This window comes from Hyperolius riggenbachi, chromosome 10 (assembly GCF_040937935.1).
Source record: "Hyperolius riggenbachi isolate aHypRig1 chromosome 10, aHypRig1.pri, whole genome shotgun sequence".
Classification (NCBI taxonomy): Eukaryota; Metazoa; Chordata; class Amphibia; order Anura; family Hyperoliidae; genus Hyperolius; species Hyperolius riggenbachi.
Window position 1 is genome coordinate 134275470 of NC_090655.1, and position 17966 is coordinate 134293435.

The 17966-nt window shown below is 45.4% G+C and overlaps 1 protein-coding gene across 5 annotated transcripts in view; it reads right to left on the reverse strand.

Annotated features, from left to right (window-relative positions):
• Window positions 1–17966, reverse strand: part of CDH23 (cadherin related 23) — a 1682716-nt gene that overhangs the window by 292269 nt on the left and 1372481 nt on the right. The window lies entirely within an intron of this gene.

The following is a 17966-nucleotide window of genomic DNA, read 5'->3' on the forward strand; positions in this document are numbered from 1 at the left end:
TCATGTTTTCCGTTTCATGCCTAAATGCAGAACACTTGTGGAATTCAGTTTGAAATAATAATCAGTTACCTTTTTTTTTTACAAAAGGTGAAAAACAATGGGAAATATAATTGCTTCTAGCTTATCTCTTTACTGGACTTGCAAAGATAGAAGATCATAGGGACATAGAGGTTGAAAATCGAGCTGTTGCTGTTAAAGTAGTGCAACTTAAATTGAGTTAAAAATCCCCAGCGCACGCTACGCACGGTAGTGCGAAGATACATACATGGATAAAAATGGCGCAGGACAAGTGCCTATAAAAATGGCGCAGCCGCAGGCGGCAATAGTACAAGCCATAATTAGCGGCAGGAAGGTTGAATTATGGCGCCCGATAAAAAGTGGACGTCTAGCACCTGCTATTCGAGCACCATAATTTAATCTCCTTGCCGCTAATTGCAGCTTGTACGATTGCTGCCTGTGGCGGCAGGGAGTAGCTAGAGGCAGGGGGTTAGCGAGAGTGAAGTGGCATCGGTAGGGGAGAATAGTCCACGGTTAAGTAGCGGGGTGCGGGGGAGTAGTCACGGGTTAGGCAGCAGGGCTGGAGTGGTTAGGTTAAGGCATAGGTGGAGGGAGGGTTCAGTGTGAGAGTAGGCAGGGGGTTTGTATACATTACCTGCTCCAAGGCGATCGGGTCTTCTACACTTCCTACTTAGTTTGAATGAGTCCGGCAGCCAGCCAATCACCATGTGGCTTCAGTCCCCGCATGTAGATTGGCTGGCTGTAGGACACTTGCAAACAAAACAGGAAGTGGAGAGGAGACGGGATCACCAGGACCAGGTAATGTATCACAGAGGTCACTAATGACATCTTCCTACTAAGATGGTTTAACGTTTTAGGACATATCTAAAACGTTAAATTACTTTAGTAGCAAGATGTCATTATAGGCATTATCACGCGCCATTTTTGTGCAGAGCCATTTTTAAATGTACCCTCTGCGCGCTCCCCTTAAAGTACGGCCGCTCCTTCTAGCACGAGATGTAAACTAGCTTTCTTGCATTTTTACTGACCCAAAATTCTGCCTATCACGCTGCGCACACAATTTAGGGGCTTTCGGTAAGCCCGCCTGAACCACCTTCAGCACCAATAGCGCAGTACTAGCATACTGGCAGTTCTGGATTGGGCCATTGTCCAATCCAGAATCGCCAGTATGCCAGTATTGAGCATACTGAGCTACTGGCACCGGAGGTGGTTCAGCCGGGCTTGTATGTGCAGCGTGACAGGCAGCATTTTGGGCCAGTAAAAATTTATTAAAGCTAGTTCACATCACGTGTTAGAAGGAGCGGCTGTACCTTAAAGGGAGCGCGCACTACGCTGCACTACCGCGCATAGCATGTGCCGGGCTCGCAGTGCAGCTTAATGAATCATACTGTGTAACCAATGGGATGTCTTGGATACAAAAACTATTTCACAGGTGCCTTGGACGCTGTGTAGTCAACTGTATTGTAATAAAAAGGGTAGCATATTTATTGGAAGAAAATATAGTGCCATTAGGCTGCTTTCACAGTAAGACGTTACAGGCGCACGTTAGTGCAGCCTGTAACGCAGCCCAACTCATAGTAATGAAAAATCAATGGGCTGTTCACAGTACCCACGTTGCGTTACAGTGTAACGCTACACGTTCAAATAAAGCGCAGCATGCTATGCGTTCTACGCGGTTTTAGCCACGTTAGACTGTGTGCACATGCTCAGTTATGTTTTTTTTTTTTTTTTTTGGGGCCGGAGAGGAGGCGGGGAGAGTCCGCTATTGTAGCCAGCCACATGGATACTTAATATTCACTGCACTGCAGTGTTTACTTCCTGAAGCGGCCGCTGATTGGCTGGCGGGACCACGTGATACGGAGTGCTCCGATCACGTGGTCTCCGCAGCGCATAGGATACAAAAGGCGCACCAAGAGCTGCAAAACGCAGCTCTAGGTAGCGTCCTCCTCCAACACCACCAGGCATTGCGTTAGGGGCACGTTATGCGACCTATAAAGTCCCCTAAAACCGCAACATCCTGGTGCGAAAGAGGCCGCAATGCAGAAACCACACTTGCAAAATGTGTGCTTTGTAATGTCTGATGTTATTGATATGAGTAACAGGATGAACCAGTCTAAAAATAAAAATTGGCGACTGTAATTGTACACACACACACACCTAGCATCTGAAGGGATCAGTACAATGCCTCTTGCTCAGCTATAGCAGAGTCTGGGTGCTAGGAGGAGTGGAGAAGGGATGATGCACAGCACCTGACAAAATGTCATGCAGTAAAAAGGGCAGGGAGGCGAAAAAGTGGACTTCGCTGCCAACTGCATGCTGGATTATTAAAAGTGATCTTGGGGGATACCTGTACACATGCTAGATTCTTGGCCAAGAAGGGCCCGAACATTTAAAACAGAATGCATAGAAGTCAATGGGGAAGTCAGATTGCAGATTTGAAAGCATACATGTAATTGAGGCACCAGGAAATTTGGGTGTAGGGTGAAACTGAAAAATGGATTATCCTTCTGCTAAATTCCCAGCGGTGTTAATTACTATTCCCACTCCAGGCCGCCATGAAATCTGGGGAAATGCGTAATTCGTCTTTCAGGTATTGCTGCTGGCCAAATGACACTGATGGTATTGTAATTCGGGCTCCGTCTTTTGATAGCGCACAAATTACTGACTGAGCGCTGCTATAGCCATAATTCACATTATGGCCTATGGCGGTGCCCATATTTCCAACGCTGTTTTTGCCTGATTAGGTCTCGAAAACCTCTCAAATTCTACCTAGTACCATCCTCCTCATTGACTTCAATGTTTTCCACCTGAATTCCAAATTTGAATGTATGCACTTCAGGAGTCAGTGACTGATTTGTGTTTTTTGTAATATTTAGTAATATGTCAGTTATCTGTTGCAATATAGGCAGTCCCAACAGCCTTGGCAGCAGCCTTGTCTGTCATTATCCATTTCTCAGAGCTATTGCTAGTTTATATTGACTACTTCTGTAATGCTGCTTATCCAACCTAGCTGCTAATTCTACTACTTCTTGTGTTATCACTGTTACTGAGCATCCAAGTTTTTCCAATAAGTCCGGCTTTCAGTTTATGTTCCCAAAATGTCTGAACTTTTGTTTCAGTGTTTTAAGGTTGAGAAACATTGTTAGTAATCTCCTCTTGATATTTTTTGTATATTCTTTTTGTACAAGATTTGTAAACAAAATTGTAAATAAAGAAAAAAATATATACATTTTAATTAAAGCTAACCCAAGCCAGTGGCACAGTTGTAACTAAACAAAACAGAAACAAACAAACCGTACTATCTGATCGAGGGGGGGAGCTGGATCAGGTAGTGCCACTTGCCGCTGTTCCTGAGCCACACAGTCAGCTTTTTTCCTTTTCTTCGTAAAAATAAGTGGCGGCAACCCCGAGTTTCAGTGCTTCTCTCACAGAGAGGATAGCTAGGGGCAAGGAGGAGTGGGTGAGAGGCAATGAATGGGTGGGGAGAGGCAGGGAAGGGGCGTTTTTGAGGCTGGAAAGGGCATCCCTATGCTGAAAAGAATGCCCCTTCCTTTGCTAATGTTGCAGACAAGCTACCAGTGTGTGTGTGTGTGTGGGGGGGGGGGGGGGGGGGTGTGTACAGTGGGGTAGGTAGGTATTGCGGGGAGGGGGGTGTACAGTGCAGCAGCCAGGGGAAGAGGAGTGCAGAGCAGGAAGGACACGGGTATGTAATTTACTATCCAACATGCATCTGTGTTGGCAAAGCAACTGGGACACAGTCTGTGTCCCAGTTGCTTTGCCAACCATTGGCGTAACTAGAGGGGTGCAGGCATGACTTGTGCCATGGGACCCACCTCACCATGGGTGCCATGCCTGCACTGCCTAACTTAATGTCTAAATCTCATACCTCAAACAAGCATACAGCTAATTTTGTCAGAACCATGTGATTTGCATGCTTGTCCAGTATCTATGGCTAAAAGAAGAGGATCAGTAGCACAGCCAGGCAATCTGCATTGTTTAAAAGGAAATACATATGTCAGCCTCTATATCGCTCTTACTTCAGCTTGAGTTTGAGTTGAATGGTGGCAGGGACAGAGTACAGGAGGGCAGTTATTGAAGTGAATAGGGGTAAGGACAGAGGTAAACTGAGACTATGGTTCAGTCCACACTAGAGTTGGATTGTGAATGGCCACTGCAAGATGCACTCCAGTGGCCCATTAAGGTCCTTGTTAGAGTCTGAAGCAGATGCGTTTCTATTATAGGCTTCTATTGGAAGTGTATCCGCTTAGCCGGGAAGATAGTGCAGGGTTGGATTTAATTGTTTTGGGACGCATTGGATCCATCGTGTAAACGGTTCCTATTAATAATATGGGTTCCATGGCCACATCCCGATCCATATCGTGATTATGTAAAAGTGAAATTTTGGTAAATTTATGAGGATGTCATTTGTTTATATTGCAAGGACTTTTGCAGGTTATTAGCTGCTCCTGTCTTTGAAATACTAATGGGATTATTGCAGAAAAATCCTGACAGAGAACACTTAGTGGGAGGGTCGCCTGCTAGAATTATAGAATGGATATAAAGGGAAACACCCCTGGAGGTTTGCAGTAGCTCACCCGTTTATGTGAAAGATTTGCAGTAATACTCCACAAAACATTTTAGGGGGTTGTTACATTTTAACATTCCCAGCAGATTTCTTTGAAAAGCATTAAGCTAATTACATGGGCAAGCAGCCGGAAATTCTGGAAAGTGCTTGTAATAAGGGGAACAAAATATTTTATGTGAAGAGGGAAGCTGGTGTGTGATTTTAATGTTAATGCATCCTTCTCTTGAAGTTAGCAAGGTTAGCAAGCAATTAAGAGGTCATTTCTCCATCATTCTATTTTTGCGGAAAATATCCAACATCCAGTTATGACAATTTATGGCTATTATTATTATTTGTGTCCATTTTTAAATGCATTTTATAGAATATATTTGGAAGTATTTTGCTGCTTCTGCACTTAGATGCCATAGCTTGTTAAGAACAAACATAAAACCTTCATGCATGTGAACACTTTTCAATGCCAGATTATTAAAACCCCAATAAAGATACAAGGCCTTAAGGCACCCAGTTCTGCAGATGGCATTTCAAAGATGATCTATTAACAGCAAGGAGACTAAATATACATTAACATGAATCTGAAAAAAAGGGCGCTGGAGCAGTTATAGAAGAAAGGGTGCGGTCATAGCTGTCTTTGATAAAAGCCGCTATTAGTGGCAGAAAAGGGAAATTTGGGATCATGGTGGCAGCTACTATCACACGCCTGCTGGTGCAGAAACGTACAATTTTTGCTGCAAATTGGGGCTTTTACTTTGTGACTAAGGTGCTAAGTTTGGAATACTGAATATGCAATGCTGTAATTTGCATTTACACAAATCCCCGGTGGGCACTTGCAATTCTATTGGGCACCTGCAGGTGCAGAAATTTTCAATGGTTGCCGCTAACCCTAACCAGGGAGGTCTCAGGGTTAGGCACCACCAGAAGAGGGTTCTGTGTAAGAGTAGGGTTAAGTTTAGCTATTGTAAAAGATCAGTAAACATTACTGATATTTACTATGGAATCCAGCAGTAGAATATTGCTAATTTCGGCAATATTCCACTAGCAGCAATACCCTGCACCCTTTTTTCCAGGCGCCTTTTTTTCATGTATGCCATTAACAATGCTGCATCCAACATTAGGTACTTCAATTAATTACTCTCGCATAACAACTCTATTCAGACGGTTCCCAGAACCATAGTCCTGGGATTATGAATCTTTACTTAAAGCGGAACTGAAGATTGCTAAAAAAAAAAAAAGAGATTCACTTACCATGTGGCTTCTGCCAGCCCCCTTCAGCTGTCCTGTGCCCACGCATACCTGTAACATTCCTCTGAACCCTGCCGCAGCTTACTTTCTCTTCTGCCGGTCACCGTCCACTGCACCTGCACGTCCTCGTTCCCTTCGCCAGGAGTGTCCTGTGCAGGCGTAGTAGAGATTTTCTTGTACTGCACCTGCACAGGATGCTCCCAGCCACAGGAGCGTGAACAAGGATGTGCGCGGCCAGGGTCGCACAGGCGCAGTGGCCATAGACTTTTAAGGCGGTGAAGAAATTGAGCCACGGTGGGGGACCAAAGGATCTTCAAATACCAGCGTGGGACAGGATGGCTGCAGGGGGCTGGGAGAAGCTCCAGGTAAGTGAGTCACTTTTTCCTTTGCTCAGTTTAGGTTTACTTTAAGCACGTTTGTTCCTCTGTGACAAAAGCCACCCCGCCTTTTTTTTTAAAGCAATCTACAGTTATGCTTTAAAGGGAACCTGATGTCAGAGGTACATGTACCGTAGGCTGACATTTCATTTTAAACAATACACATTGCCTGGTTGCCCTGTGATCCTTTGGCTCTAATGCTGGGAATATATGAGTTTACTGGCCTATCGATTTTCCAAACATTTTTTCTGATCGATTTCCATTCATTTCTATTAGAAAATCGATCAGAAAAATGATCTAAATCAGATCAGACCTGTCAGAAAATACTGAACCATCTATCTGCTAAAAAAACTCATCATGTATTCCCAACATAATACTAGTAGCCATAGATCCTGAATTAGGATGCTTATTATATGTTTCTGACAAGATTAACTACTTACTTGTTTTAGAAGTGTGATTCAGACACTAATGAAGCCAGTAAAATTAGCAGGATGCCAGGCAACTGGTATTGTTTAAAGGATACCACAGCCCAAAGGCTGTGGTAAAATCAAAGTTGCAATGTGGAGGGAAAGAAAGATACATACTTACCGCTTCCCTCGTTCCCTGCCGACGGGTCCCGCTCATCTGTTACAGCTCCCGGTACCGACCCGACTCTCCTGACCCTTCACCCGGACATACTGTGCTGCGCATGCGCAGTATGTCACTATACTCTTCGCTTCTGCCGTCGCATCGTGACGGCAGAAGTACGGACACTCCCCCGCCTACTCCTCTCCCAGCGTGTGCGCTCCAATCTAAAGCTAGCGTGACATGCTGGCTGGAGTTCGCACTGGGATAATCGATGTGGAGAGAGCGGAGGGGGGGTAAGTAAAAAAAAAAACACTGCCGGCTGGAGGGAGGGAGCGAGTGAGTGGGCGGGCGAGTGGGCGGGCAGGCAGCGAGTGGGCGGCGAGCAGGCAGCGGCAGTACAGCCCAACCATTCTGTACATAGATGCAATGACATCTATGGTACAGCGAGAAAATTATCCCCACATTTATCTCTGCATATGTGCATGTATATACATGTGTGTATATATACATGTACACACATGTATATACATGCACATATGCAGAGATAAATGTGGGGATAATTTTCTCGCTGTACCATAGATGTCATTGCATCTATGTACAGAATGGTTGGGCTGTACTGCCGCTGCCTGCTCGCCGCCCACTCGCTGCCTGCCCGCCCACTCGCCCGCCCACTCACTCGCTCCCGCCCACTCACTCGCTCCCTCCCTCCAGCCGGCAGTGTCTTTTTTTTAACTTACTCCCCCTCCGCTCTCTCCACATCGATTATCCCAGTGCGAACTCCAGCCAGCATGTCACGCTAGCTTTAGATTGGAGCGCACACGCTGGGAGAGGAGGCGGGGGAGTGTCCGTACTTCTGCCGTCACGATGCGACGGCAGAAGCGAAGAGTATAGTGACATACTGCGCATGCGCAGCACAGTATGTCCGGGTGAAGGGTCAGGAGAGTCGGGTCGGTACCGGGAGCTGTAACAGATGAGCGGGACCCGTCGGCAGGGAACGAGGGAAGCGGTAAGTATGTATCTTTCTTTCCCTCCACATTGCAACTTTGATTTTACCACAGCCTTTGGGCTGTGGTATCCTTTAACCACTTTATCCACCACCACAGTATATCTATGTCCTCTAAGCCAGGGGTCTCAAACTCAATTTACCCGGGGGCCGCAGGAGGCAAAGTCAGGATGAGGCTGGGCCGCATAAGGGAGTTCACGTGTCCCCGCCGCAAAACGAGGGCTGCAGAGCCCCCAAATTGCCCCGGGGGCAATCCGCCGGCATTTCCTGGAAGGGGCAGAGCTTTCAGCTTCAGCTCTGCCCCTCCTGACGTCAATCGCGGCGGATCGCCGCCTCTGCCCGCCCACTCTAAACATAAAAAAAAAATTGGGAAAATAGGAAAAAATGCCAGGAGTCTTCATACAGCCATATTACGGCTGTATAGCGATCCCTGGCCAAAGCGCTGCGGCTGCGTATGGACCCCCTGGAAACTGTCAGGAAATGTATTGCTCTTTCTTTTGATACATGTAAAATTACACTACCGTTAGGCTTGCTACTAAAAGTGACATTTACCGCATTTAAAAGTATACTATTTTCCTTCGAAACTTTAAAATCGATTTTCTCAAAAACTATAAGGTCTTTTTGAAAAATTGTTTTTTCCTCTTATTCCTAATGATCTCCTTAACATATCCTGCAAATTTAGGGTTTCTAGCATTTAAGGTGGATTTGCTATTAACCATTAAAGTCGGCGGGTTTTTAAATGTGTATTTTTTTTCCTTTGCAACTTTAAAATCGATTTTCTCAAAAACTATAAGGCCGATTTGAAAAATTTTTTTTTCCTCTTGTAGCCACTGGGGGCCCCTACAAGCTCTGGGGCCCTGGGGCCACAAAATATTGTATCGCGGGCCGCAAATGGCCCGCGGGCCGCGAGTTTGAGACCCCTGCTCTAAGCCATGAGGACGTAGATATACGTCTTGTTGCTTAAGCACTACTGTGCATGATTGGTTTTGCTCCCATGCAGACCTCTGGCACTATCTGCTGCAGCACTAATCGGTGAAAGGAAAAAATATGTTCCATGAGCCAATAAGATTGATTTTTACCATTAAAAAAATGCCATACAATTAAAAGCCTAGTTTAACTTGGAAAAAAAAACATATGCATTTCATTTAAGTGTCATAAGTAGAGATAAAGTTATTGCTGACTAAATAGGGGCATAGCTAAAACTTCAAAACTGCTCTGGTCAGTAAGGGGGAAACAAGGCCTAGATGCAAAGTAGTTAAAAGGAAATAAATATGGCAGCCTCCATATACCTCACAATTCAGGTTCCCTTTGAAGCACACCTGAACGAAGAAGGCTGCATATCTATTTGGCTGCAGTAGTGGCTGAATTACACCAGAAACAAGCATGCAGGTAATCTTGTCAGTTCTGACCCCTATTGTCAGAAACACCTAATCTGTATATGCTTGTTCAGGGTCTGGGGCTGAAAATATTAGGCAGGGGATCAGCAGGATAGCGAGGCAACTGGTATTGCTTAAAAGGAAATAAATATGACAGTCTCCATATCACACTCACATCGGTTTCACGCAGAGCTGGAACAAGGTCCTCCAGCACCCAAGGCTGAGACACCAAAGTGCACCCCTCCATTCTTCCCACCCCAGCCGTCACACACTGATTGCTATTAGACTAAAAGGCGCCCCAGGGCCCCCAATCCTCCCAACACCTTAATATCTAGTTATCTGGCTTGCAGTCACAGCCATGTATCCCCTTTTCTTATTTCTCTCTGCTTCATACACAATAGGGGAATAGTAGCTGAGTGAGTTTTGCGCCCCCTCCTACACTGCACCCTGAGGCTGGTGCCTTTCTCGCCTCGGCCTGGCCCTGGGTTCACGTTAACAATACCAGTTGCCTGTCATCCAAGCATGCAGCTAATCCAGTCAGACTTCAGTCAGAAACATCTGATCTCCCTGTTTGTTTAGGATCTATAGTTAAGCCTCATCTACATGGTACAATTTTCCATCAGATCGATGGGAGATCTGATAAGAAATTGCATCGTGTGTAGACATCCAAATTGTTTGACCAATTTTGCGAAAGATGTTGTATTGATAAGTACCCAAAACCTATTGCAAACTATCGCAATCCAATTGGACCGGTTGGCCGTTATCTAATAGATCCGTCAATCTGATGGAAAATTGTACCATGTAGATGTGGCTTAAAGGTGCGTACACACCTCTGATTTTTCACCTGTTTTTCATTCAAACCGGTCGTTTGAACGACAACAAGTCGATCAAATGTCATGTACACACAGACCAACAAAGCAGCTGATATTCTAATATCACCTAATTTACGTGTCGTTTGACTGGACAACGGACTGAATAGAACAATGGGCTAGAAGAATGGACTCGATCAAAGGACTGATCAAACGACTGTAGGTTTGAATGACAAACTGGAAGTCGTTTGTACACACGTACTGACCTAACAGTCATTTGAACGACAGTTGGTGCAACAGATCCGCCAAGCGAATCAGGCAAATCAGTCGGCTGAATAACATCAAATGCAATAAACACACATGTGTACAAACTACCAAGTGGAAATGTACTTATTCCATCTGGAAGTGGTACTGAGTGCACAGCCCTATGTTGTTTTGCAGGGTGATGCCTAGCTTCCTCCGAGGCTAAAGTGCACTTGCTACTTTGTGCACTGTGTGTGTTTATTGCATTTGATGTTATTAAAGCAACTGTATTCCACTGGATATTAAAGCAGCAGTGCCAGACTTTATTCCTATCTTCGTTTGATTCCTGGACTGTGCATTGTGTCTTGAGCACGTTGCTGGTTACTGGGGTGGACAGTACGGTATGCAGCATCAAAGAGGTTTTTTTTTACCAATCTACATTGGATAAAAGTACTGGCAAGCCTTCAGATACAAACAATGCAGATTGCCTGGCTGGCCTGCTGAGCCTCTGCCTCTACTATAGTTTTAACCATAGACCCTGAACAAGCATGCAGATCACATATTTCTGACTCAAGTCTGACTGGATTAATACATGCTTGTTTTAGGTGTGTGATTCAGACACTACTACAGCCAAAGGGATCAGCAGGACAGCCAAGTACCTGGTATTGTTTAAAAGGAAATAAATATGGCAGCTTCCATATCCCTCTCAGTTCAGGTGTATGTTAAAGAGAATCTGTAACATAAAAAGTTCCCCTGGGGGTACTCACCTCGGTAGGGGGAATCCTCTGGATCCTATCGAGGCTTCCCCCGTCTTCCTCCGTCCCATGGCGGCAGTGATTGAGCTCCCCGAACTATGTAAATATTTACCTTCCCGGGTCCAGCGCAGTCGTAATAGCGGCATTCGGCTCCAAAATAGGTGGAAATACCCGATCGTGGTCGGGTCCGCTCTACTGCGCAGGTGCAAGTCGCATGCGCAGTAGAGCGGACCCAACTGAGATCAGCTATTTCCGAGCGGAGATCAGAAATATCTGATCTGCATGCTTGTTCAGGGTCTATGGTTAAAAGTATGGTAGAGGCAGAAGCTCAGCAGGCCAGCCAGGCAATCTGCTTGTTTGTATCGGAGTTCTTGCCAGTACTTTTATCCAATGTAGATTGGTATAAAAGAAAAAACTCTTTGAAGCTGCATACCGTAAGTACTGTACAGCGTCTACGCTGGAACCAGAAAAGGTAAATATTGCACAGCCTGACAAATTATCGGCTGTGCGTTCCGTGGGCTGCAGCGAAACCGCTTCCCCCTACCAAGGTGACTACCCCTCAGGGGAACTTTTTTTTTAATTACAGAGTCTCTAAGAAAATGCTGCTTACATGCTATAGGCAGATATGTCTCACTGAAAAGGTGGCCACACACCATACAATAAAATAAAACATGCCGTGTAGCCCATTCTTATCTCTGTAGCAGTCACTACCAGGACAGAAACTGAGAAAAAATGTTACAACCGTCACCTACACAAGAATTGGTAAATCTACATTTGGAACACCTGGTTTCAACTCCCTTTGTGTAGATTTCCACTAATTATTTATTGTGCAGTGGGTCAAGAAATCAGGCCCGGATCTATGGGCGTGCAAGTAGTGCGACCACCCAGGGCACTGGGTGGAGCGGGGGTTAAGGGGAGAGGCAGAGGAGGGCATGCATAGAGTTACAAATCACCTTCCGCGATCCCCCGCAGCCTCTTTCTTCTTCCTGTCCCAGGCGTCCATTGCATTGGTAACAGCGCCCCTGTGGTAATGATGTATCCGCATGTCATCACAGGGGGCGCTGTTTCCAACAAAAGGGGCGTCTGGGATAGGAAGAAGAAAGAGGCTGCAGGGGTAGCGGAACTTGAGTTGTAAGTCCGCTATGCCCGCTCTCCCCTGCAGCATATGGGGGCACCTACCTAGCTGACCTTTACTGGGGACAACTACCTTTCTAACCTATACGGGGGGCACCTACCTATCTAACCTATAATGGAGATACCTATCTAACCTATAATGGAGATACCTAGCTAACCTATACTGGGGGCAACTGTACTGGCTACCTATATTGGAGACACCCACCTAGCTAACCTATATGGGGGCACCTACCTAGCTAACCTATACTGGGGGATCCCAACTATCTAATCTATACTGCGGACAACTATATTGGCTACCTATATTTAGGAGGCAACCACCTAGCTAACCTATACTGGGGTCTACTATACTGGCGACCTATAGCTGGCTACCTTATACCACCTATTCCTGGCTTGGGGGGGGGGGGGGGGGGGGGGTGCACCCTCACCCTGGGTGCAATTTAGCCTAGAAACTGCCCTGCAAGAAATTATAGAAAATATCCAAAATGGGAATACCAATAACCCCTTCCTAGCTTACAAGAACAACTCTCTGGAGTTTGCCCACACTTTTTTCTGCTCCTGTAGTTTAGGTGCATGTGGTTAATACAATACAATACAATAACATTTGTAAAGCGCTTTTCTCCCATAGGACTCAAAGCGCATAGTTGTGTCTCAGATTAATACAGGGTTGCAGGCTGGGTTGTGTTACAGAGGAGATAGTCAGATGTTCATGAATGCCAGACTAAAGAGGTAGGTTTTCAGTTTAGACTTAAATGCTTCCAGGGATGGAGCTGTCCTGATTGGGTGTGGCAGGGAGTTCCAAAGTGTAGGGGCAGCATGACAAAAGGCTCTGTCTCCAAAGGTTTTGAGGTGGACTCTGGGAGTGACCATGGTGTTGCGTCCTTTTGATCTAAGATTGTGGGGGGTGTGATGCAGTTGCAACAAGTCCTTCAGGTATCCAGGGCCCAGATTGTGCAAGGATTTGAATGTCAGTAAGCCAATCTTAAACAGAATTCTCCATTTTATCGGTAGCCAGTGGAGTGAGCTCAGGGTTGGTGTTATGTGGCAATGGCAGGGTTGGCTCGTTAACAGCCTTGCGGCAGCATTCTGTACTAATTGCAGGCGGCGTAAGTCTTTCTTATGCAGGCCTGTGTAGAGGGTGTTGCAGTAGTCTAACCTTGATGTGACAAAGGCATGGACTAGGGTTGGAAGATCCTCTGAAGGAATTAGGTGTGTTAATTCAGCCAGAGTTGAGTCAGAGCACATAATATGCATGCTTATTCAGGTTCTATGGCTTAAAGGACTACTAAAGTGAGAGGCATATGGAAGCTGCCATATTTATTGCCTTTTAAAAAATACCAGTTACCTGGCTATTCTGCTGATCAGTTGCCTCTAATACTTTTAGCCATAGACCCTGAACAAGCATGTGCAGATCAGGTGTTTCTGACATTATTGTTAAATCTGAAAAACCAGCTTATTTCTGGTAGACATAACCACAGCTAAATAGAGGAGAGGTACTTCAGGGAAAATAAATGAAAAAAAGAGAATTTCTTTATAAGTCACTCAGGTCCAGTGCTGCTTCTAATAAAAAAAAAATCAGCAGGTCAAAGTGTCAAAAATCAATAGGCAAATCTGTGAAAACCTGCTCCACAATTCTGCCAATGTTACTAGTTTATTGAGTTATACAATTATGTCAGTTTTGCCAGTAACAATGTCTTTTGTGGATTTTTTTCTTTGTATAATTTGTTAAGTAAGATTGTTTTAAGACAGCTAGAAACCCAAGTTTCCACATCCCCTACGATGCACAGAGAGAAGTAATCTGCACACTGCACTTCCTCTGCTCAGTTACAGGAAGTAGGTGTCAGACAAAAGGGGAAATGTATGTCAGTTGTGTACAGCAGATTCTACTGCATGAGCACACAGCCAAGTATTATCAGGAATTTACACATTTCTGAACACCAGTGACATGTATAGAAACTAAAACTATTCAGGCCACTATAGCGAAAGAAGATCACTGAAAGACCTCAGCATAGTGAATCTCACATCATTCTCTGGCAGAACTATTTTAGGAATAAAAGTGCTACTTAAAACACACGTTCACTTAATTGTCTCAGACTGAATAACACCATTATAATGCATTCCCAATTTGATCTGAAAACCCCTTTCCTGTCTATTGGTCACAACTACTTGCCTTGTAACTGGCACCCATACATAGCACACAGAGCACAAAAGATGCAAGACCTGGAGTGTCAAACCCGAAATGCCACTTTTTAGGACAACCTCTATGAGAATATATTATCTTTTCTTCATTAAGCTGGGAGATCCAATCAGTTAAAGTAGGTGGAACCACATCTTTCCAATGTTGCAATAAGAGTTTTAGCTTAAAATAGCACATGCTCTTTGAACAGGATCATACCTCGCACAACTGTTGCAAGTGAGTGCTGATCTGTGCCGCCTGTCTGTATGCAAATCTGAGCTAAATTACAGAACACTCATTAGATCCTTAAAACAAACTATTGTTTCAATTTGTATGTAAACCAACTTCCAACCCTTCAAAACAATCCAGTTTGTAAGCGGAGCAACCCAAATCACACAGAAAGACCACATTTACCATTACAACCGTATCAGGCACATACACCTTAGTCACACTGTACACCAGATGCGTCGTGCTTTTGGTCGTTGTCCCTCTGCCTAAAGGAACAGCAAGTAGAATTTCCAAGAGAAGAGACCCAGCGCCGTCTTCAAATGTACTTGAAGGCCTCATGTTCTCTAACCAACTAGTAAGTTGGGCCATGTCCGCATACGTGTTATGCAAGCCACCTCCTGGTTGGAAGAAGTTCACAGAACATTCCACTGAGGTGCTAGTTTCTCTTTCCTGATTCACTCATATAGGCCTTTGCATAGACATCCAGGGTAACAGGTTTTCTCATTTGGTAGCGAACCTACCAAAGCTACTTTATATTAGTAACCCTGTCCCTTTCTCTGCTTCTCAATATGGCACGATGTTTGACATACTGTTTTGCTCTTATCTTGATTTACAAAATGATTCCAGTATATACCTGCTCATGTGCATCATGCATTCTCCACTGAGATAATACTAGGGATGTGACTAGAGGAATATCATTGAGATTCAAAGGTGGACCTGGTTGTCACCAATGCCTGAATATAAATAGACAGGAGAATTCCATCGATCACAGTTAGCAAACAGTAATGTGGGAAAGGAGAAAGAGATTGATGAGCAGACCACAATGGAGGTAAGTATGACATGTGTATGTTTACATTGACTTTCAATTTTCAGTTCAGGTTTGCTTTAACCGTAAGATATATAATACTGACAGATCTGTTTAGAGATCGTGTATGCTATAAGTCAAAGTGGTAGTAAGGCTGTATACTAATGGGGCTCTCTAAAATCTTGGTGGGCTCTTGAAGTTAATGACAAAACTTCAGGTCAACCCCCACTACACGTGACTGCTGCCTTGGCTCTACATTGTTGCAGAGGCGGTCCATAATTCAACCATGAGGCAGCAGGGGGATGCCTTGAATGGAAGCAAGCAGCCTTACCATCAGTTCTGTATAAATCTGTCTGCTGAGGGTTGCTTTCATTCCTAACAGTGGCCCTTTAACACAATTAACAGCATCACAACATTAATTTTATTAATGTTGAGAAATCATTTTTAAATATTAGTGCAAGTAGTGAGAGAGTATAAGTGTTTAGCACATGCTGAGCAGAAATTACGGTTAAACCAAGACTGACCAAGATAGGCAACTGTTTTCACGTATAAACAGTATTCATGCATAATCCCAACTGTTTTTGAAATATATGTGAGAATGTTAAAGAAAGAGGAACATTCCTAGTTACTGTTTTACAGATAACAGCAATCCAAAAGGTCATATTAAGAGGAATTAGTTACAGGAAGTGTAGTAACACCCTCAAAGCAAAGGAGATATTGCTTAACATGGCAAGGAAATAGAATGAGCTGATTGAAATAAGCTTAAGGAAATCCTGAATGTTCACAAAGACCAGCTTGTAAATAAGAATGAGAGTGCCAAATTCTATAAATCATAGACTGAATAAAAACAGTCAGAAGTTTAGTAAGCTGAACTCAGGATGCCACTTCCAGGATCTTCCTCCTGCAGGCAAGTAAGGCCATAAGTGACATTTTGTAACATAAAATTGTGTGGGAGGAGTGAAAGAAACCATCAGTTATACAACCAGCCAAATGCATTATACTGCTTTATCTTATTGCACCTGCCAAGATTGGTTAAGGGCAGGGGCGCCTCTAGCCATATTGTCACTCCAGGCGAGAAAACCTGTGGTGCCCCCCCCCCCCCCATGGCGCCCCCCATGAAAATAATCATAATGCAGCAGTGTTTCACCCAAAAAAAATCCTAATACGGCAGCGTTTCACCAGAAAATACACAATGCCGGCTGTGTTTCACCAGAAAATACACATAGGCAGGGCTCCACTTTTATAAGCCACAAAGTGGGACAGAAGGAGGCACAGGGGGACTGAATAAGGCACACAGGGCAACATAGAGAGGCACAGGGGGACAGGAAGAGGCATGAGGGTTAGAAGTCACAAAGGCGGACAGAAGGAGGCACAAGGGAACAGAAGGAGGCCCACAGGGGGACACAAGGAGGCACAATGGGGGACAGAATGAGACACAAAGGAGGACAGAAGGAGGCACAGGAGGACAGAAAGAGGCACACAGGAGGACACAAGGAGGCTCAATGGGCAACAAAAGGAGGCACAATGGGGGACAGAATGAGACACAAAGGAGGACAGAAGGAGGTCCACAGAGGGGCAGCAGGCAGTACAAGGGGACAGAAGAAGGCAGCACAAAAAAGGACAGTGGGAGGCACAGGGACACTGAAGGAGGCACACAGGGGGACAGTAGGAGGCACAAAGTGGGGCAGAAGGAGGCACAAAGGGGGACAAAAGGAGGCACAAAGGGGGGCAAAAGGAGGCACAGGAGGAAAGAAGTAGGCACAGGGGGACTGAAGGAGGCACACAGGGGGCAGAAGGAGGCATGATGGGGGACAAAAAAAAGCACAAAGGGGCCAGAAGGAGGCACAGGGAGACAGTAAGAGGCACAAAGGGGAACAGAAGGATGCACAAAGGGGGGGGGGGCATAAGGAACCACAAAAGGGTGACAGTAGAAGGCAGAGGGGGATGTAAGGAGGCAGAGGGGGATAGACAGAGCCACGAAGACAGAAGAAGGCACAAAGGGGTACAGAAGGAGGCACAGGGGGACAGAGGAAGGTGCAGGGTAAAGATGGTGGCACATGAGGACTGAAGAGTCACATGGAGAGAGAATGAGGCACATGAGGACAGAAGGAGGCAGAGTGGGACTGAAGGAGGAATAAGGGCAGAGGTAGCACAGGGGGACAAAGAATGGCACAAGGAGACACGAGGCACAGGGGGACAGAAGGTGGCAAAGGGAAACAGGAGGCATAAAGGGGGACAGATGGACAAACGGGGTCAGACATGGCACAAGGGACTGAAGGAGGCACAAAAGGGACAGAAGGAGGCAGATGGGGGGAGGATGTACAAGGCACAGAGGGACACAGTGGCAGCTGCCTGCAACTTACGATAAGCAGATGCATTAGAAGCAAGTAATAGACCACCCATGGGGGCGGGTCTCCATTCAGGGGGCAGGGCTCCATCCAGCAACATGGCGCCCCTAGGACCAATGGCACTCCAGGCAATGGCCTGTACTGCTTATGCCTAGAGGCTACCCTGGTTAAGGGCCTCCATACCGCCCAGAAGCTTTCCCACTTGTGGCTGCACTGATGAAAATAGTGATGCCTGTGTGCCATCACCATGAAATAAACTTGTGTTCCATCTGCAACTGAAATAGCTCACATCTAGACTCACAGTCT